Below are 23944 nucleotides of genomic sequence, written 5' to 3'. Positions count from 1 at the left end.
CAAAAAAATTGCAAGGTTGAAAGGGTTAAGTTACCGATTTATAATCAAAAATTTGCAAGGTTGAAAGGGTTAAGCTACCGATTTATAATCAAAAATTTGCAAGGTTGAAAGGGTTAAGCTACCGATTTATAATCAAAAATTTGCAAGGTTGAAAGGGTTAAGCTATCGATTTATAATAAAAATGTGCAAGGTTGAAAGGGTTAAGTTACCGATTTGTAATAAAAAATTTGCAAGGTTGAAAGGGTTAAGTTACCGATTTATAATAAAAATTTTCAAGGTTGAAAGGGTTAAGTTACCGATTTATAATCAAAAATTTGCAAGGTTGAAAGGGTTAAGCTACCGATTTATAATCCAAAATTTGCAAGGTTGAAAGGGTTAAGCTACCGATTTATAATCAAAAATTTGCAAGGTTGAAAGGGTTAAGCTATCGATTTATTTTTTTCTCTCTTAGATTTAGAACTTGATTATTCTTCCATGTGGTCTGTAGAAGGGATGAAACCGAAAACTAAAATGAATAAACAAAAATTCATCCCGGTTTTTGGTTTACGATGGAATTCATTAAAATTTTTGGAAAGTTGTTATTTGAGGTTCAAGTGATGATCTTTTTCAGCGACCATGCACATTGGTTGTCTGTCTAAAAAATAAACCGAAAAAAAAAATCACAAAAAGCCAAGATTACACAGGGAGTTCTTGATTTTTTTTTTTTTGTGGGGGGATATAAAAAAAATTACGTCTCTTCTTTTTAATAGATACTGCGCCAAAAACTGCATGTATACATCGAGCAAAAAAAAATTTGTGGCGAATTTTTGATGCAGTTTGTGCTAAACTTTTGTATACTCAAAAGTAATGGGTTCTATAAAGGGGCGGTGCCATTATGGACACAGGGTCCGATTTCAGGGGCCTGTCCCCCAATAATTAGGAGGATGTGGGATTGAAAGTCCCGCTAAGAATAAGGCCCCACATAGTTACTTTATAGTGTGACAGTGTCGGACTGACCCACCAGAGGATCCTCCATTGGGCCCACACTACAAGGTTAAGTTCACACAGGTTTTTTGGTCAGGATTTTGAGGCCTCAAAATCCTGACCAAAAAAGACGACTCTCATTGAAATCACTGGGAGTCGGTCAGTTCTTTTTTCCGGGTTGTTCCGGCTCCTGGAAAAAGAAACGAGTTGCTCATTCTTCAGGACGTTTCGCCTCGCGATTCGGCCTGAAGACTCTCCCTCCTCCCAACTAGGCCCATTCATTGGGCCTAATCCAGATCGGAGTGCGCAAGTGGATGCCGGTGCAGTGCATTGGTATTCAGTCGTGGCTACCCGTTTTTTGGTCTCTGCCTCAGGTTCCGGACCAATAAACCCCATGTGAACTTAATGGTTCAGCAGAAGACTCCCAAATTTGAAGGTTACTATGGTCTATTACCTAGGGGTTATCGGAGGGCAGGATTTTGGGTCACACATTGCTTACGACTTTGCCAGCATAGGCCGCAATGTAAGTCGTGTGTGACTGCGACTTGCACGCAACATTGAAAATTTTTGGGTTATGTGACTTGGGGCTGTTGTGTGTTTTCCTTGCCGCAATGACCTTTAGCTTTGGCTCGATAAAAAACATGAAAAACTGCAGCAAAAATACATGTGTTTTCTAGTCTGAGGCCTCATACACATGACCGGGGTTACGCTCCTCCATTTCCTTCCGAGTATTATGGGGCAGCACTGTGAGGGGATTGGAATGGAATCCCCCTTTAAATCCTGACAATCCTCTAAGGCCTCATGTATTAAAGCTATCTCTCAGTAAGGCTGTGCTACTTGTCCATAGCGACCAATCAGAGTTCAGCTTTCATTTTGTAGACTGCTGTAGACACATGAAAGCAGAGTTCTGATTGGTTGCTATGGGCAACAAAGACAGTCACTGTGACATAGGCTTGACATGATAGATTTTTCATAGGCCGAAATGGCTAATTTGTCCAAAAAACGGATGGAAATCTGACACGTAGACGCCGAGAACAGTCATTCACGGCGGGCAGACAGATCAGACATGCTAGAAATTTTTAGCCAGTGTTTTTAGCCGAACATGAGTTACGCTTTGTTTTTGTCTAACAACTAAATGGCGAACCGAAATCTACTGTGAACGGCCGACCAGACAAGCTTGATAAATGAGGTCACGTGGATCGCAGGTTTATGCCTTTGGTGTATACACTTGGCGCCTACTGCAGGAAATGCTCCCAGGTATACGGAAAACACATCCAAGGCCCAAAAATTTTTAAATTTAAGAAAAAAAATACAATTACAGGACATTTCCGATTTTATTGTGAAAAAATGGAAAGATTAAAATCAATTTTTTATATATTTTTTATAGAGGTGGGCGGAATTTTTTTTTTTTAAATTAAAAAATTATTTCTTTGTCTGATGATACAGTATCCTAGTAATCTACGGGTCACTCGACCTCGGGCCGGAACACTCACCTATAATACGTGTGCAAAAATAGCCCTTTAAGAACTCATCTGAATCTGGCCTATGACTGTCTGTATCGGGGTCACATTAAATTTTTTTATTTTTTTTGCAATCCCTCCCCCAAAGCCGAGTGTGCACCACTTCTATAGCAAACACAGGAAAAACAGAAGACAAGGCATGCGACAATCTTAATCCTATAAACATGATACATAATATACAGTATTACAGAGAACACTATGAAACCAGAGAATGAGAGAAGAGGAATTCGAGTGAATTTTTTTTTTCAAAAAGTTTAAAAATGTTACAAATAGAGATGAGCGAGTAGGTGTTCGATCGAATATTACGGTATTCTAAATACTCGTACTCGATCGAATACCACTCGCTGTTGGAAGTTAAGATTCGATTCGGAACCAGCGTTGATTGGCAGAATGCTATACAGTTGGCCAATCAACGCTGGTTCTTCTCTTACCTTTAGAAGTCTTCTCCCCGCGGCGTCTTCCGGCTCTGCATTCACTCTGCTTAGGCATCGGGCCTGGGCAGAGCCGACTGCGCATGTCCACGCGGGCGCGGGCATGCGCAGTTGGCTCTGCCCAGGCCCGATGCCTAGCAGAGTGAATTCAAGGCCGGAAGAGGACGCGGGGACGCTGCGCAGAGAGAAGAATCCAGCCCGACCCTCACTCATGGACTTGGTAAGTAGAATTTGATCGAATGTTGCCTACCCCTGAAACGAGCATTTTCCCCCCATAGACTATAATGGTGTTCGAAACCCGTTCAAACAGTCGAACAGTGTGCGGCTGTTCGAATCGGATTTCGAATCTCGAACATTTTAGTGTTCGCTCATCTCTATTAAATACTCGATATTTGATATTCGTTTCGAGTAGCCCCTCAATATTCGACTACTCGAATCGAATATCGAACCCTATTATAGTCTATGGGGGAAAAATGCTTGTTTCAGGGGTAGGCAACATTCAATCAAACTGAACTTACCAAGTCCACGGGTGAGGGTCGGGCAGGATTCTCCGAGAAGTCTTCTCCACGCAGTGTCCCCGCATCGTCATCCTGCGATGAATTCACTCTGCCAGGCATTGGGCCAGGGCAGAGACGACTGCACATACCCGCACTACAAGAAAATGGCCGCTTACAGTCAAAGTGGCCATTTTCTTGTAGCGTGGGCATGCGCAGTCGGCTCTGCCCAGGCCCGATGCCTGGCAGAGTGAATTCAGAGCCAGAAGACGCTACGGGGACACTGCACGGAGAAGACTTCTAAAGGTAGGAGAAGAAGCAGCGTTGATTGGCCGACTGTATAGCATTCAGCCAATCAACGCTGGTTCTGCATCGAACTTTTACATTCGAACAGCGAGTGGTACTCGATCGAGTATGAGTATTTCGAATACCGAAGTATCCGATCAAATACCTACTCGATCGAATACTACTCGCTCATCTCTAGTTACAAATAAAGTAGAAACATTTAAACATATTAAAAATAATAATAATGTTATGAGATTACAAACATTGGAAAAAATTAAAAATCAAAAATAAATCAACAAAAATTTGAGAATAGAAAAACATTAAAAAAAAAAAAAGCAACACCATGAAATTAAGTTACACAACGTATACTAAATTCATAACATTTTGACAGCGATAGAATAATAATAAAAAAAAACAAAAACAAAACATGTGTAATGAAAAAAATTCTAAAAATATTTCAAAAATTTAAAATGTATAAATTAAAAAAAATAAATAAAATAATTCTCCTTGGGATTACAAGACATCAAGGACTCTTCCAATGAATAATTTGGTGTAAACTGAATTACTAGACCAATGCGTAATGAAGACGGGCATCTGCGAGCGCGTGTTCGGCCCCATCCCAGTAGGGGCGAGGATCCAGCTATGAAACGGAGGCCTTCTGATTTAAACCTCAAATAATCCGGAGCTACACCATACTGTGCCGCCTCAATACCGTGTTTTTTTCCCACAAAGACCAATTTGCATAGCTGAGTCTGGGTCCCCAATCTTCGCCCGTCAATTGGACTGGATACTGTACCCGCTCCCCTCTTTCAAGCTCCTTCCATCTATTTATTATTTCAGGTTTTTAGTTAATTGTTTACACGGTGAGTTTAGGGAAATCAGGTTTTTCCAGGCCAAGTCCCTCGGTTTGGTAGTGAATGGTGCACAGCTGGAATTCCAGACCTTTAAACTGCCGAGCCAGACGGGTGATTGACAGCGGTGTCCCTCCCCCAGAAAGGAGGTGCCCCTGCCACCAGCCCGCTAGAAACAATGGAGCCTCACACTGAAAATTGATTGCAAATCACTATAATGTGCACATGGTCATAAACAAATCTATTCCTGTTTTTGCTACAAAAAAAAAAGTGAATCTGCAAATCTGGGATGAAGAGGAGAAGTGACGCGGAATACCACGGGGCGAGATAAAGGGGTGGTTGTGTGCAGGAATCTGCGGGGTGTAAAGTATGGGATGAATGTAATATAGAGAGAGGGAATGTTATATGTCAGACTAAAGAGAACTGATATCGTTTATTTAAAGTGATCATTGATACTGGTATCATTTATATTCTCATCCAAAGGGGGCAGTATTATAGTATAAAGTATATATAGTGTTATACATAGGAGTAGTGTTATAGTCGCTACATTCTTGTACATAGGAGGTAGTATTATAGTAGTTATATTCTTGTACATAGGAGTAGTATTATAGTAGTTATATTCTTGTACATAGGAGCAGTATTATAGTAGTTATATTCTTGTACATAGGAGTAGTATTATAGTAGTTATATTCTTGTACATAGGAGTAGTATTATAGTAGTTATATTCTTGTACATAGGAGTAGTATTATAGTAGTTATATTCTTGTACATAGGAGTAGTATTATAGTAGTTATATTCTTGTACATAGGAGCAGTATAATAGTAGTTATATTCTTGTACATAGGAGGTAGTATTATAGTAGTTATATTCTTGTACATAGGACCAGTATTATAGTAGTTATATTCTTGTACATAGGAGGCAGTATTATAGTAGTTATATTCTTGTACATAGGAGTAGTATTATAGTAGTTATATTGTTGTACATAGGAGTAGTATTATAGTAGTTATATTCTTGTACATAGGAGCAGTATTATAGTAGTTATATTCTTGTATATAGGAGTAGTATTATAGTAGTTATATTCTTGTACATAGGTGTAGTATTATAGTAGTTATATTCTTGTACATAGAAGTAGTATTATAGTAGTTATATTCTTGTACATAGGAGCAGTATTATAGTAGTTATATTCTTGTACATAGGTGTAGTATTATAGTAGTTATATTCTTGTACATAAGAGCAGTATTATAGTAGTTATATTCTTGTACATAGGAGTAGTATTATAGTAGTTATATTCTTGTACATAGGAGCAGTATTATAGTAGTTATATTCTTGTATATAGGAGCAGTATTATAGTAGTTATATTCTTGTACATAGGAGGCAGTATTATAGTAGTTATATTCTTGTACATAGGAGTAGTATTATAGTAGTTATATTCTTGTACATAGGAGCAGTATTATAGTAGTTATATTCTTGTACATAGGAGGTAGTATTATAGTAGTTATATTCTTGTACATAGGAACAGTATTATAGTAGTTATATTCTTGTACATAGGAGCAGTATTATAGTAGTTATATTCTTGTACATAGGAGTAGTATTATAGTAGTTATATTCTTGTACATAGGAGGTAGTATTATAGTAGTTATATTCTTGTACATAGGAACAGTATTATAGTAGTTATATTCTTGTACATAGGAGCAGTATTATAGTAGTTATATTCTTGTACATAGGAGGTAGTATTATAGTAGTTATATTCTTGTACATAGGAACAGTATTATAGTAGTTATATTCTTGTACATAGGAGCAGTATTATAGTAGTTATATTCTTGTACATAGGAGTAGTATTATAGTAGTTATATTCTTGTACATAGGAGGTAGTATTATAGTAGTTATATTCTTGTACATAGGAACAGTATTATAGTAGTTATATTCTTGTACATAGGAGCAGTATTATAGTAGTTATATTCTTGTACATAGGAGGTAGTATTATAGTAGTTATATTCTTGTACATAGGAACAGTATTATAGTAGTTATATTCTTGTACATAGGAGCAGTATTATAGTAGTTATATTCTTGTACATAGGAGTAGTATTATAGTAGTTATATTCTTGTACATAGGAGGTAGTATTATAGTAGTTATATTCTTGTACATAGGAGCAGTATTATAGTAGTTATATTCTTGTACATAGGAGTAGTATTATAGTAGTTATATTCTTGTACATAGGAGCAGTATTATAGTAGTTATATTCTTGTACATAGGAGTAGTATTATAGTAGTTATATTCTTGTACATAGGAGTAGTATTATAGTAGTTATATTCTTGTACATAGGGGGCAGTATTATAGTAGTTATATTCTTGTACATAGGAGGTAGTATTATAGTAGTTATATTCTTGTACATAGGAGGTAGTATTATAGTAGTTATATTCTTGTACATAGGAGTAGTATTATAGTAGTTATATTCTTGTACATAGGAGTAGTATTATAGTAGTTATATTCTTGTACATAGGAGTAGTATTATAGTAGTTATATTCTTGTACATAGGAGCAGTATTATAGTAGTTATATTCTTGTACATAGGGGGCAGTATTATAGTAGTTATATTCTTGTACATAGGAGTAGTATTATAGTAGTTATATTCTTGTACATAGGAGCAGTATTATAGTAGTTATATTCTTGTACATAGGAGTAGTATTATAGTAGTTATATTCTTGTACATAGGAGTAGTATTATAGTAGTTATATTCTTGTACATAGGGGGCAGTATTATAGTAGTTATATTCTTGTACATAGGAGTAGTATTATAGTAGTTATATTCTTGTACATAGGAGCAGTATTATAGTAGTTATATTCTTGTACATAGGAGGTAGTATTATAGTAGTTATATTCTTGTACATAGGAGTAGTATTATAGTAGTTATATTCTTGTACATAGTAGTAGTATTATAGTAGTTATATTCTTGTACATAGGAGTAGTATTATAGTAGTTATATTCTTGTACATAGGAGCAGTATTATAGTAGTTATATTCTTGTACATAGGAGGTAGTATTATAGTAGTTATATTCTTGTACATAGGAGCAGTATTATGGTAGTTATATTCTTGTACATAGGAGTAGTATTATAGTAGTTATATTCTTGTACATAGGGGCAGTATTATAGTAGTTATATTCTTGTACACAGGGGCAGTATTATAGTAGTTATATTCCTATATTTCATAAATAAAATTCCCAATTGACTTTGATCTGTCTATATGGAGCTCTAAACTACAGATCTCATCTTTACCATTTTATTGAAACGTATTAAATATCTTAGCAACTTGACTTATCTACAATACAAATGTAGAAGTGAATTCATATTATAAATGAAATACATTTATCTTCTAGTTGTTTCTACATTTGCCCCTCCATCAGTAGATCTTTCTTTTCCAAGTCAATTAACCTGCCAGTATGTGGTAGTTGATCTGTTCCTTCACTAAACAATAACCAAGTGCAATGCAATAGCGCTCCTAGTGGTGATGTAACAACAGCAAAAAAGAAAAACAATTCCAAGCAACAGGATGTCAGAGGGGTGAGAGCGTTGTAGTGAACTCTCTGTAACAACAGCTGAAACCTATAAGATGGAACACGATGTTATGTTTAATTTTTTTATTCTAGTTAAGAATATAAAAGAGAACGTAACATTAGTTGCTAAGATACAAAACCTTTCCCTGCAGTCACCTGATATATATATATTGCACCATAAATGAGATTGTTTTACAAATTTCAGTCTATCTATCTATCTATCTCCTATCTATCTATCTATCTATCTATCTATCTATCTCCTATCTATCTATCTATCTATCTATCTATCTATCTATCTCCTATCTATCTATCTATCTATCTATCTCCTATCTATCTATCTATCTATCTATCTATCTATCTATCATCTATCTATCTATCTATCTATCTATCTATCATCTATCTATCTATCTATCTATCTATCATCTATCTATCTATCTATCTATCTATCTATCTATCATCTATCTATCTCCTATCTATCTATCTATCTATCTATCTATCTCCTATCTATCTATCTATCTATCTATCTATCTCCTATCTATCTATCTATCTATCTATCTATCTCCTATCTATCTTCCTATCTATCTATCTATCTATCTATCTATCTATCTATCTCCTATCTATCTATCTATCTATCTATCTATCTATCTATCTCCTATCTATCTATCTATCTATCTATCTATCTCCTATCTATCTATCTATCTATCTATCTATCTCCTATCTATCTTCCTATCTATCTATCTATCTATCTATCTATCTATCTTCTATCTATCTATCTCCTATCTATCTATCTATCTCCTATCTATCTTCCTATCTATCTATCTATCTATCTATCTATCTATCTTCTATCTATCTATCTATCTATCTCCTATCTATCTTCCTATCTATCTATCTATCTAGCTATCTATCTATCTATCTATCTATCTATCTATCTTCCTATCTATCTATCTATCTTCTATCTATCTATCTATCTATCTATCTATCTATCATCTATCTATCTATCTATCTATCTATCTTCTATCTATCTTCCTATCTATCTATCTATCTATCTATCTATCTATCTATCTCTTAACTATCTATCTATCTTCTATCTATCTATCTATCTATCTATCTATCTATCTATTTATCTATCTATCTCCTATCTATCTATCTATCTATCTATCTATCTATCTATCTATATCCTATCTATCTATCTATCTCCTATCTATCTATCTATCTATCTATCTATCTCCTATCTATTTCCTATCTATCTATCTATCTATCTATCTATCTATATCCTATCTTTCTATCTATCTATCTATCTATCTATCTATCTCCTATCTATCTATCTATCTATCTATCTATCTATATCCTATCTTTCTATCTATCTATCTATCTATCTATCTATCTCCTATCTATCTATCTATCTATCTATCTATCTATCTATCTATCATCTATCTATCTATCTATCTATCTATCTATCTATCTATCATCTATCTATCTATATATCTATCTATCTATCTCCTATCTATCTATCTATCTATCTATCTATCTATCTATCTATCTCCTATCTATCTATCTATCTATCTATCTATCTATCTATCTATCTCCTATCTATCTATCTATCTATCTATCTATCTATCTATCTATCTATCATCTATCTATCTATCTATCTCCTATCTATCTATCTATCTATCTATCTATCTCCTATCTATCTATCTATCTATCTATCTATCTATCTCCTATCTATCTATCTATCTATCTATCTATCTCCTATCTATCTTCCTATCTATCTATCTATCTATCTATCTATCTATCTTCTATCTATCTATCTCCTATCTATCTATCTATCTCCTATCTATCTTCCTATCTATCTATCTATCTATCTATCTATCTATCTATCTATCTTCTATCTATCTATCTATCTATCTATCTATCTATCTCCTATCTATCTTCCTATCTATCTATCTATCTATCTATCTATCTATCTTCCTATCTATCTATCTATCTATCTATCTATCTATCTATCTTCTATCTATCTATCTATCTATCTATCTATCATCTATCTATCTATCTATCTATCTATCTATCTCCTATCTATCTTCCTATCTATCTATCTATCTATCTATCTATCTATCTCTTAACTATCTATCTATCTTCTATCTATCTATCTATCTATCTATTTATCTATCTATCTCCTATCTATCTATCTATCTATCTATCTATCTATCTATCTATATCCTATCTATCTATCTATCTATCTCCTATCTATCTATCTATCTATCTATCTATCTATCTATCTATCTCCTATCTATTTCCTATCTATCTATCTATCTATCTATCTATCTATATCCTATCTTTCTATCTATCTATCTATCTATCTATCTATCTATCTATCTATCTATCTCCTATCTATCTATCTATCTATCTATCTATCTATCTATCTATTTATCTATCTATCTACCCATTTTTTTTTTTTTTTTTTTTTGGGGGGGGGGGGTGTCACACTTTCTTCTATTCTTTCTCTATTGATCCTTCCAGCACACATTTATCCCCTCCCCAGCTTTAGACCATGACTCGTTTTTACAAATATCCCCCCTCCCCCTTACACCCGTTTATAAATATCTATAGAGAACCAATAATAATATGGCTGCTTGGTCTAGGCCCTTTTGTTGGGCACACGAGGCACATGTACTATTCACTGCCAGGCTCGCATCCCATTCATGACACAATAGATACGCGATGGCGAGCGCTTTCTGGCTGATCCCCGTGTTATTAATCTCCTGTGGGGACTCTAATCAGGAGCGGCAACGGGAACATTTTTGGAGACGCTAAATTGAAATGGTAATAGATTGACTGCCTGAAATACATAAGCGATATTCAACAAAAAGTCCTCGCTACTGAAAGGCTCCCACTGTCTCTGCGCCATCCGCAGGTAATGAATGCTGGAATTAGAATGCGGACACTGGCACGCCGCTTTTCTTCTTCTTCTTCTTCCCCCGGAGTTGTAGTGTCTTTTGTAGGAGTCTGTGATACCTCGGCTCAGCTCCACATTCATTCAGGGACTACAATGTGTAATGTGTATCTCCATGATGAAAAGACTCGCAAAGTAACAATGGAAATAAACCTACAAAGGGGCGCCCGGGTTAAAGGTAACTCTAGCGTTCTTTGGACCCTCGGGAGGAGATGATTCTGAGGGTCCATCGTCCCATCTATTAGTCACATTGTAACCTTTACTGGAGGACAGATCGTCTGTAGGGTTGAGCCGATCGAGATGATCGATCTTCAGGATTGATTTTAAAATCCGATTTCCGATCATTTTCCAGCCGATCACGATCGTGAAATTTGCTTGATTGCCAATCGGAGTCCGATCTTTTCCGATCCCGATCGCTCAACCCTAATCATCTGTAAGATCTAATAGGTTACGATGATCATCTCATGAGATCGAGACCCTAGCGGTGATTGTCTACAAAGTCATGATCACGTAGGGTTGTCTTCTGCTGGACCTTGGTCAGGATCTGGGCCCTCAAGTACAATGGTCTGCCACCCTGACTCTAGATAGCTCCCTATATCCATGGGTGGTGTTGCCCATCATACAATCCTAGCAATTCCACGAGGGCCCGAAGATCAAGGGTCCCCCCATTGTTCTCAGTACACACCAGCCAATGTTAATTCTTACTTCTTCTCACTCCTGGCTCCTTCTCCTCCACCCAACGTTCTCCCACACTTGGAGTCTTGACAAGTGTTGGATGAACTTTGTGAGATTCCGCTCACGGATATTTGGAAGGTTCACGCGGTTTCATTTCAAAGTGGAACAGCTATTATTATACTGTAGGGTCTCTTCAGATCCCAGAGGATAATAAGGGGAGGCTAGAAGAGGTGAACCACGCCAAACACCCAGGAGAGGTGAGTAAGGCTAAGTTCATATCTCCACTGAAGACTCGGTTGCAATGTCTGCCAAGGAAAAGTACACCCAACGGACCCCCTTATATGTGTTATTGCTGTTTTAGCGGTTTGCCGTCCTGTTGTTCAGATCCGTTGGGGAATGCTCGTGTGAACATAGCAATAGAGTGTTTGCGATGTTTACGCACCACCCCGGATCTCTACTTATTATACTGAGGGTTATAAGGAGATTTCAGAGTACAATAGTGGTTTATGAGTGGTGAACTCCAAAAAATTGTCTGACAATTTTGGAAAATTTGTAACAAACCCTAGTCGTGACACTAATGTGCAGCAGTCCATAATGGTGGCACCAGGGCCCTACAGCTGATGTAACAAATATGGGGGCACTAAGGGTTCATTATATAGGGGGCATTATCCTTTGCTTGAAGGCACTTAGGGGCAGTACACTGCATATGGGGCACTAAGGGGGAATAATACTAGGTTTGAGGGCAGTAAGGAGCAGTATACTGTGTATAGGGCACTATGGGGGCATTATACTGGTGTAATTTTAAAGTGTGTACGGAGCCATTGGGCACATGGGACCCATAGAGTGTTGTACCCTCTTGTGACCTCTGGGTGTCCCGATGATCAGATCCCAACAATCGGACACTTATCTTACCGGAATCTTCTACGATCAGCTTATTTTTTAGGAATCCTTTGTTCAATGTTTACGGCCTCTGACTCAAAATCACATTTCTAGTTCAATTATTTCACCCGGAGCTGAACTCTCACTTTTTCTATTAATATCCCCAAAGAAGAAGATTATAAAGTCGTCATGAATATTATATTCGCCTATTTATGTCCGCAGAGAGAATGAGGCCAGTTAAATGTCCCCGACACTTCCTGAGTACGGGTCCGGTGTGTTGCTTTTTATATTTTATGCTTGTATTTGGCATGCATGAAGTATTTTACACGGTGACATCACATGTAATATTTAGCGTTTTGTCTACAACTGTTTTTTTTCCAAATTTTGTCTGTTTTTAACTAATAGTTAGCTTAGGAAATTTTTTAAAGGGATCCTATCATTTAAACACATTTTTTTCTGGTTGACATGTAGGAATAGCCTTAAGAAAGGCTACTCATCTCCTACCTTTAGATGTCTTCTCTGCGCCGCCGTTCCGTCGAAATTCTGGTTTTCGCCGGTATGAAAATGAGTTCTCTCGCAGCACTAGGGGGAGGGTCCCAGTGCTCAAACAGCACTGGGGGTGTCCCCAATGCTGCAAGAGGGCTCTGGAGCTCCACCTCAATCTTTTTCAGGAACGGGGTCTTGACGCGTCTTCTTCCAGGGGTTGGCTTCAAACTTCTAGGCCTCAGGCCTAGGGCAAAGGCGACTGCGCATGCTCGCCAGCCACAAGAAAATGGCCGCTTACATAGTATTGCAAGCGGCCATTTTCTTGTGGTCAGTGGGCATGCACAGTCAGCTTTGCCCTAGGCCCGAGGCCTAGAAGTTTAAAGCCAACCCTTGGAAGAAGACGCGGTGAAGACCCCATTTCTGACAAAGATGGAGGTGGTGCTGGAGAGTTCTCTCGCAGCATTGGGGACGCCCCCAGTGCTGCGACAGAACTCCTTTGCATGCTGGCGAAAACCGGGATTTCAAGCGAACAGCGGCATGGAGAAGACATCCAAGTCTGGCATTGAAGAAGTTCTCTACCTTGGAGGAACCATCTTTTTCTAGAACATATTCTTAAAAGTAGGCTGATTATAGACTCTCCCACCTCTGGGAGTCCCAGTGATCACTGATCAGCTTTGATCAGTGGTAGAGTTCTACAGCAAGTAACCAATTTCTCTACAGCACCGCCACAGGCGGAATAAGGTATTACACGTTTCACATAGAAATCAATGGGACTATAAGGGTATTTGAAAATTGTTTTTCTAAATCAGACAACTTTTTTAATCTCCTCCTCACTGAGTCCCATCATAATACCTAAACATGGTAGACCTATACCAGTAGAGGTGAAGGTTAATGCCACAGATTGGTGACTTCACCTTGGTGTCTGAGGATGTATAAAGGCCACTAATACAGCCAGATCACATTATACATGGCATAAGATGGTAGCCCTATAGCTATGGAGGTGAGAATTAATGTCACACCCTTGTAGAATGGGCAAATATTTCAGGTTTCTTGTGGGGCATGGGCACGTTATGTGTCGGTTATTTAATCAAAATGGGGCGTGGTTAGCACATAAACACTCAAAAAGGGGAATTGGCCTTGTCTATAGAGGTGTGATCTAATCAATAGGGTGTGGTGTCCTCAATAGGGTGTGGTCTCATCAATAGGTTGTGATCTCATCAATAGAAGTGTGATATCATCAGTAGGGTGTGATCTTATTAGTAAAGGTGTGAGCTCATCAGTAGGGTGTAGTTTTATCAATAGGTTGTGATCTCATCAATAGGGTGCAGTCTCATCAATAGGGTGTAATCTCATCAATAGCGTGTGATCTCATCAAGAGGGTGTAGTCTCATCAATAGGTTGTGATATCATCAATAGGGTGTGGTCTCATCAATAGGTTGTGATCTTATCAATAGAAGTGTGATGTCATCAGTAGGGTGTGATCTCATTAGTAAAGGTCTGATCTCATCAGTAGGGTGTGGTCTCATAAATAGGTTGTGATCTCATCAATAGAAGTGTGATGTCATCAGTAGGGTGTGATCACATTAATAAAGGTGTGATCTCATCAGTAGGGTGTGGTCTCATAAATAGGTTGTGATCTCATCAATAGAAGTGTGATGTCATCAGTAGGCTGTGATCTCATTAATAAAGGTGTGATCTCATCAGTAGGGTGTGGTTTTATCAATAGGTTGTGATCTCATCAATAGGTTGTGATATCACTAATAGAAGTGTGATGTCATCAATAGGGTGCGGTCTCATCAAAAGGGTGTGATCTCATCAATAGCGTGTGATCTCATCAAGAGGGTGTGGTCTCATCCATAGCAGCATGGCAAAGAATATTGGCGTGTACACAGTTAATACAACACCCACGCCCTGGAGCCTGAGGGGTCCAAAGACCATTCTATAGGGCATGAGATGTTTGGGCGGGGAGGGCAGGAGCACAGGCAACTCCACTACATTTTCCGACGAGCAAAGATCTTGGAAAGTGAATAAAAATGTTAATAAGAGTGGAAATATATAAATAGTGTGAGCGAGATCTGCGGCTAATCATTCCACAATGTAAATCAGCCCCGAGATGCCCAACAAAGCACTAATTATAATAACAATGCCATTCTCCGCAGCGGTGCATTATATAATACATTATGCCGCTTGTCTTCGCCGGAGGAAACTGCTGTTTGGTTCTTTATTTTATCTTAATGGTAATAAGTATAATGACGGCTGAGAACCTGCGCGGCTCCAGCGCTCGCTTATTGTGCTTTACTTAACAATAATGTTGTCGGATACAGCGGAATCCATATTGTATTATGTTACAGGACGGAGACAGTTTTATTGTCAGGCCATTTCATGGGACACATTAATGGGAGCTAAATAAATAGAAAGCATTGTGGTTTGTATCACAGTGCAGCTGAAATGCGATTGGAGGGGGGTTTAAAGGGGAACTTTCACCACCTCCAACAACTCAAACACTTTGCATGACTCAATAGCTGCTGCTCCACTGATTCCGGCGCCGTTGGAATTTTTTTTCTAACCCAAACCGTTTCTGAGTAATCAATGCTGTTAATTATAGCACAAAATGGCTAATTAGGCTCTCTACTGTAAGGTGGGCGGTCCTAGACGGGAGCAGATAGTCTAGGACCGCCCATCTGAAGGATGGAGAATATTGCATGCTGAAATTAAAAGCTGTGATTGCTTGGCAATGGTAGGGGTTAGAGAAAAAATTCCAACTGTGTTGGAATCAGGGGGGTGCCACCTATTGAATAATGCAAAGAGTTAGACTTGCGGGAGATGGTAAAAGGTCTTCCTTAAAGGGAGTGCACAAAGAAGGCCACAGTTGTTCATGTGGCTGTATTTGGTATTGCAGCTCAGACTCATTAAATGGGTTGTCTCACTATAGGCACTTATCCCATAGTCTTTGTATAAAGGTCCCAACTGGCCCCGTGTTTTCCCAGGGTACACTGTCTTTCCACAAGGCATACCAGTACCTTCCAAGAAAAGAGGGATTAAAACCCAAGCAAGTAAGCGTAAATCTTACATTTCCAAGGAGCTTTTGCCATGGTTAGATTTAAACCCAGAACTAAGATTGTCTCACACTTTTGCACAAACCTAACTAACCCCTGCTTTTCCTTGTGTCAGTGTCAGTCTTCACTGTCTTTATGGCATTTTATTCATAAATCAAGAAACCCAGGATGCTCACGGCATCCCACCTTGATGATGCATTGTTGTATTGCATAGCACTGAGGGACGATTCTCATCAGTAAGCTATGCTATATCTGGCTGCAGTCTATGGAACCTTCTGGAATAGCAGTAAGGTTTGTATAAATATATATGCAAAGTATCACTTTTTACGGCACTTTAAGGACTTGCAAGTAAGGAATGAAAGATAAACAGTGTGAAGTCTCTGCAGGTGATGAGAAGTCAAGTAAAATAAAAGGACCCATCTGAGTCACAGGCCCGTATACGACACCCTCTATTTAGCACAGCTAGATGTGCCCTTCGTGTAGTGCGCACACCCGCAGGACTCATCTGGGTAACGCGCTAATTAGGATCTCCGTTTTCATTAAACCGCCGAAATGTCAGGAGAGCTGGAAGGCAGAATCAGGACAATAACCCGACCCCGTCTGTTTCCAATGATTACAAGACTTGCTGCTAGTTGTAATGTCTTCCGTGCCCCTGTGTCATGGAGAGAATGGGCCGAGGGTCCTCCAGGAGATCAGAAGCTAAATAGAGTTTTTTAGGTAATTACTGAAGAAACATCTTCTATGTAAACTAGTGATTTTCCAAAACAACCGAAGACGCTGCAGTAAGTGGCATTTATATGTCTGGCGGCGGAATCACGCACCCGCCGGGGATGTAAGGGCAAAGACTGGCGCCAAACATCCACCTGCACGGAATACTATACTCATCAACATCTGCAGTCTACTGTATAGGGACAGCATTATAGGTACTATATGTATTATAGTACTTATAATGTACATAGGAGCAGTATTATAGTAGTTATATTCTTGTACATAGGAGTAGTATTATAGTAGTTATATTCTTGTACATAGGAGGTAGTATTATAGTAGTTATATTCTTGTACATAGGAGCAGTATTATAGTAGTTATATATTTTGTACATAGGTACTGTAGTAACATGGTAGTATTAGTAACTTGTACATAGGGGGCGGTATTATAGTAACACTAAGCTGTAGTAAAACTGTCCCTGTAACTTCCTTATCCTGGCTTCCCTAGAGACAGAGGAGGAAACTTCCAGATGTAAGAATATATAAAATCTGTGCTTTGCATGAAATTCAATAGAATTATAAATTGATAGAAGTAATGTATGTAATAAAACTTTTCTTGTACAGTATAAGTCAGGAATGTTCTCTGTCTGATGGATATTACCTATTGCTGTGACTGGAGTTGCCCTTTATATCTTCTCTTCTCAGTGAACCATACAGTATGTATCATGTCGGATGATTGATAAGCTTTGTCTGTCTTCTCCCACCTGCCTGTTATTCATCCTTCTGTCTGAGGTTCATCCTGAGTTTTTGGCCGGCCAGAACTTTTCCACACCTAGAACTATTACATACTCAGCTGGATCAATTCCTTACCCAGTAATACAAGATAAGATGAGTTAGTATCAGGCTGAGACTAAATATGTTCTATAATGTAACAATGGCAGTCCCCGGGAATACATCGAGAGCGTGTGACCGATGCAAGTCACATGACCACATTAGCCTAGGATATATCTGTATCCTACCAGTCTGGTTTGTAGTACTGTATAGTCTGATGATATGAATGACACCCTGCCGTCAGCCACATGGTCACACAGTGCCAAACTATAAGTGCCAAAAAGTTACCTAAACAATAGTAGTATACAGTCACGTCATCAACATACATTTTTGATATACTGTAAATTCCGCCATATAGTGCTGCAGTAAAAGCAACGTGCACTCATCAAATATCAGGATAATGTAATCTATTAGTGCTATACCTGAATGTAACAAACATACACAAACATATTCACCTCTCCTGGGCTCCTGAGTGGCTCCCTATTCTCTTCGGGCTTCTCCTGGTCTTCTGAATGAGATCAGGGACCGCTGAGGCCCGACGTCAATCAGAGGCAGATGAGGCCCAAAGAGGACATGGACACACACCAGAGCCCAGGAGAGGTGAGTATGATTGTTATGTTTACTCACCTCCCCTAGACCCCTACTCTGGGGTCTGAAGAGGGCAGTTTTGGTTAGGACATTTTCCATCCAAATGGAACCACCAGGGCAAACCTCACAAATATTTGTGAGCTGAATCTTGCGAGGTTGACCCATGAAATACTCACCTCTAGTAGACTCCCATACCCAGCATTTGTATGTAATTATAATTGTAATTATAATGGGGGGCAAATGTGCAATTACTTGTCGCTGGGTTGTGTTTTGGGTTCCAGCTACAACTTTTATTATAACCCGCTCCTCCTGAGATGCCCCATTGACCAGGGCTGCCCATCTTTCACACATCAGATGGCACATATAACATCTAGCAGTGCCTTTAGTCACCAAACTGAACTGGGCTTGAAATTGGGTGTAGATTCTCTAATTAGGCCCCTTAAGAGTCCCAGATTTGGTGAAAAATGGCCCAAAATGGGCTATTTTGTCCACTAAAATGCCAGACCTCATTATAGTCAGTGGGGCCCTTCAGTTGGCATCCATCGTCTTATGGATCCATTATGTTTGCAGTTTTTCATTCTGAAAAGCGAGAGTAAAGGGCAAACCTCGCGAGTATAACAAGTGGTGTCCCGGCAAGGTCTTGGCGAAATAATTGGTGTTTAGACTCATTTTTACTCTCCTCGGTGTCCAGTCTTCTTTCCTGGTGTTGAGTCTTCACTCATGGGCACTTGTATCCTCTTCCAGTGTCTCATGGGCACTTGTATCCTCTTCCAGTGTCTTCTCTGATGTCGCCCTTCGATCCAGTGCCATGATAATAAAACCTCCTAATGATCTGTGATTGGACCTCGGCAGTGACCCTGGGGCATGTTGGAGAAGAGGCCAGGAAAGGAAGCAAGTAGGGTTGAGCAATCAGGATCGGGAAAGATCGAATCTCGATTGGCGATCGAGCAAATTTCACGATCGGGATCAGCTGAAAAATGATCGGATTTGGAAATCAATCCTGAAATCTCAACATCGGCTCAACCCCACTGTATATATAATATACAATTAGGGTTGAGCGATCGGGAAAGATTGGATCCCGATCGGCGATCGAGCAAATTTCACGATCGCGATTGGCTGAAAAATGATCGAAAATCGGATTTTAAAATCGATCTTGAAATCTCAAGATTGGCTCAACCCTAGACTGGACGCCCGGGAGAGGTGAAAAACAGCGAGTGTCAGCGTTTACTACTTTTTGCACCCTCCTTAAGCCTCCATTTATTATACAGAGTAGACCCTACAGTGCATTACCAATTTTTGGGTAGTGAACCCCAAAAATTTCTGGTTTGGCCGAACCCAAAATATCCTTAAAACTCGGAATGATCCTAGCTTGTGACACTCGTATGATTTCCAACTATCTCGAGTTTACCACCATTGTTCCAAATTTTTGGTAGCAAATTCGGACATGTCTTATCGGTGGCATTTACCGAAACCTCGACCAAAGGTTGCATTGTTTACCCAAGTGCCATCCAAGTCAGGCATTCCAAGCAGGTTTGAGGGTCTTACTGGGACGGGAATATAAAGATTTTTTTTCTGTGGGACTTTTTTCTGCCTTTTATTTTTAAGTATAATATCCCTTTAAGCGAGGTTGTATCTGCAGACAACAATGTTGGTTCAGCTGATACCTCGAATGTTACCTCATTACGTGAGATAAGTCTGGGGCTGAGAATTCTGGAAATTGCTTCATGTTAATAGCGACCTGTCAGCTCTCGTCTCTTGCCGGTTACCTTCACTAATCTTCCGCACCAGACATCTCAAAGACTTCGCCGGATTCTTTCTCCATGAGGTCACATGTTGTTTTTTTTTTTTCTTGAAATATCAAAGTTCAGAAACTCATTTTGGAAGCTGGCGATCATACCAGGGCGTTTATGGAGCCGGGCGGACAATGAGCGACACATGTGTAATACCCATTGTAGAGGAGAGCTTTAAAGTGGCACTCCACATTAAAGGGGAGCTATCAGGATGGCTATAGTAAGGAATAAGGTGGAAATTCCATTTTGGATATGTTTCCTATCTCAAATATCTGGCACGTACACGGCGTGTGAGAGTTTGCACGCCGTAAACGCTCCCTTTGGTTTCAATGGGAGTTAGGATCGTATACGCCGCGTTATTTTGCGGCCGCAAAATCATGGCCGCAAAATAATGCGACGTATAGGATCCTAACTCCCATTGAAATCAATGGGAGCGTTTACGGCGCGCAAACTCTCACACGCCGTATACGTGCCAGATCACGCGGCACGTTACATTGTGTGAATGCACCCTTATACTGTTGTTTTTTTCGTTGTCAGCACCAGTCAGTATATACAGTATATATATACAGTATATATACAGTCAGCATATCCTTGTGAGTATATCGGGCTATGAGAACACAAGAGCGGCTGAAGAAGCTGTGAATCAATATGATTGTAGTAGTAAGGCCCTGCAGTTATTCTTCTGTAAAGCAGAAATAATTAAAATGATGTCCTTTGGTCACTCAGAAGAGGAAAAATATGGAGTGGAGAAGAACAAGCAATTCTGGAAACAATCAGAGGTGAAATGAAAGCATGGACACGGGCTCAGCGTCTGCGCCAACTCACACACTAACCCACTTTAACAAGTTTCACTATATTATATAACAAGAACTTTCTAGAACTTAAAGGGATCTGATTTCCATTGCTTTGATGTTGGACGGGTGTGTGGTGGACCCTTAGGGGCTTTGTGGTCTCCAGGACCAGTGAATCCTGCACTTTGAGGTTCATCAGGAAAGGACAACTGCCCCAGACAACCGTTCTGAGGACCATTTTTGGAGCTCAAGCCGATTGTCTCCTTCATAAAAGTAGTAGGGGTATCAGACATTTACACAGACTGACCTATCATAGGTGCAGACGGAAGATGGACTGACTGTGTCAGGTTCAGAGTGACCAAATGTAGCATTGGTGTACTCATCGGCCAACAGATGACTTCAGTAAGTCAAACTTCTTGCCAGATGGGCTTATACTTGGGGCACCACTAGCCCCGTTCATTTAGTGAGATGTAAAGAGGGCATTAACCTCTGGACCACCATGGATCCAGACCTGGTACCAACGGTGATTTACAGACCAGTCCTAGACCCATCAGTGGGACAGATCATCTCCTACCATGCTGTTAGCCAACACTCAGTTGGTCAAAGCTCTTGGCCAATCGTCCAACAGATGACTTCAGTAAGTCAAACTTCTTGGCCAGATGGGCCTATACTTGGGTCACCACTAGCCCCGTTCATTTAGTGAGATGTAAAGAGGGCATTTACCTCTGGACCACCATGGATCATGATTAGTCTAGGCTAAGTTAGGACCTGGTACCAACGGTGATTTACAGACCAGTCTTGGGACCATCAGTGGGACAGATCATCTCCTACCATGCTGATAGCCAACATTCAGTTGGTCAAAGCTCTTGGCCAATTGGATGCACAGATGGCGTCTGGTAACAAAATCGGTGTAGTGATAGAACTGCGAGTTGGAACCATGAAACCACAGTGGATAAGCTCAATGTCTTTATTGCTAAGTGGTCAGGGAACAAGTGCTGGACCACCATGAATAAGATTAAATGTGAACTGGTAACAACAGTGACTATATGGACCAGTGGTGGAACCAGCTCCTGGACCATCTGACAGCCAAAGACCAATATCCAGGCGAGATCAGCTCATAGTTTGTATATAGTCTCCTCTGCCCAACTTGTGAGGTGATGGCTCCCGTCACTGAGACAGCTGGGCATCCAAAAGGCCCATGTCTCTCTTCCAATGGACTACTATGGACCAAATAATGTTATTGACCACTGGACCATCAAGGATCACACAAACTATTTTTTACCACCAGTCCACCAGGCGCTATGTTTGATAAGATGGAATGGGGCATCAACCATCACCGATACATAACTGGAACCATCATTTGTAAACCATGATCAGACCGTACAGTTAGAGGAATCTCTCTTTCGACTATAGACTCCACCGCCATTAAACGATGACTAAACCCCAAGGTCACTGGTGAGCGATCCATCAGGAATACAACAACGCTCGTTGTAGACGTCGGTACACCGTCTTATCATTACAGTGGCATTATAATCCTTCGGCAAGACATTAGGTTGAGTTCCGACGTGGATTTGGTGCCAGGGGACCGAGTGATATTTTACATTTGTTTAAGACTTTCAGAGGATAAATCCAGCCTTGCTCGAGACTTAAGAACTCTGAACTCTTCCTTATTGATTGTCTGGTTCAGCTAGCATTTATTATTGGCAATCTGTACGAAGAGAAGGAGCAACCTCGCCTCGAAGTCTCAATAGAAAGCCGTAGCCATGGCAGCAAAAAAATCCTAAAAACGGATGTAAAAGAGTACAAGCCACGGCAGCTTTTTTTGGGAAAATTTCGCTTGTTCTTACCAGACTGAATTCTTCGCCTGTATGCAGATTTCCAATTTAGGTAAATGGCCCCTAAGCCCAGTGGGCCCTGCTATCTGTCCAAAATTACTTGGCAGGGACATCAGCCTTGAATTTGGCCAAGTGGTACTCTCTTAGTTTGGGTAACCTTAAAATAGCGTCATGACGCTTGGCGTGCCCATGTGACCACTGGTGGCCCAAATATAGGCCTCAGCCGTGACCCCCAGGGTGATGATGTAACAGAAGAGTGTCGGACATCACCAGGAGAACGCCCAGAGAGGTAAAAGAAGGTGAGTATGAATCCACTGAACCTCCATCTATTATCCTCCACTTCTGTTTCGTGAGCCCGTCACTTTACTCTCTAAATTCTTTAGGCCAAATTTCTAGGGTTGAGCGATCAGGGTCGGAAAAGATAGGATTCCGATCGGCGATCGAGTAAATTTCACGATCGCGATCGGAATTCCGATCCCGATCTATTCCAGCGGGATCGAGGTCTGAGGTTATCTCAACCCTAAAAGTGACTTTTCCCATAGAGAGGCATTGACTAGGGCTGAGCGATCGGGATTGGAAAAGATCGGATTCCGATTGGTGATTGAGAAAATTTCACAATCGCGATCGGCTGGAAAATGATTGGAAATCGGATTTTAAAATCGATCCTGAAATCTCAAGATCGGCTCAACCCTACAAAATTCATGTCTCTGCTGAACCTATACAAGGCAATTCTACATCCTACTGGGAGAAGAAGAGGCCACTGTGGAGATCGCTGCCCAATACGTGTCCAGCTGTCACCAAACCAGAGGAAGATGAGGCTCCGCGGACTGTTATACCCCAAATGACCCCCCCATATAGCATTCACCAACTGAGAGAAAGATGAGACTCCACGGACTGCTATACCCCAAACCCCCCCCATATAGCATTCACCAACTAAGAGGAAGATGAGACTCCACGGACTGTTATACCCCAAATGACCCACCCCCATATAGCAGCCACCAACTAAGAGGGAGATGAGACTCCATGGACTGCTATACCCCAAACCCCCCCCTTTCATATAGCGGTCACCAACTAAGAGGAAGATGAGACTCTACGGACTGTTATACCCCCCCCACCCCACTCCCATATAGCGTTCACCAACTAAGAGGAAGATGAGACTCCACGGACTGTTATACCCCAAATGACCCACCCCCATATAGCAGCCACCAACTAAGAGGGAGATGAGACTCCATGGACTGCTATACCCCCAACCCCCCCCTTTCATATA

At 40.0% G+C, this 23944-nt stretch overlaps 1 protein-coding gene across 6 annotated transcripts in view; it reads right to left on the bottom strand.

Annotated features, from left to right (window-relative positions):
* TENM4 (teneurin transmembrane protein 4) overlaps window positions 1-23944 on the bottom strand; it is a 1026741-nt gene that overhangs the window by 255116 nt on the left and 747681 nt on the right. The window lies entirely within an intron of this gene.

The sequence above is a fragment of the Leptodactylus fuscus genome, chromosome 2 (genome assembly GCF_031893055.1).
Source record: "Leptodactylus fuscus isolate aLepFus1 chromosome 2, aLepFus1.hap2, whole genome shotgun sequence".
In the NCBI taxonomy this organism is placed as follows: Eukaryota; Metazoa; Chordata; class Amphibia; order Anura; family Leptodactylidae; genus Leptodactylus; species Leptodactylus fuscus.
Note: the sequence above shows the minus strand (reverse complement) of the source record. Positions and strands in the feature narration are given on the sequence as shown.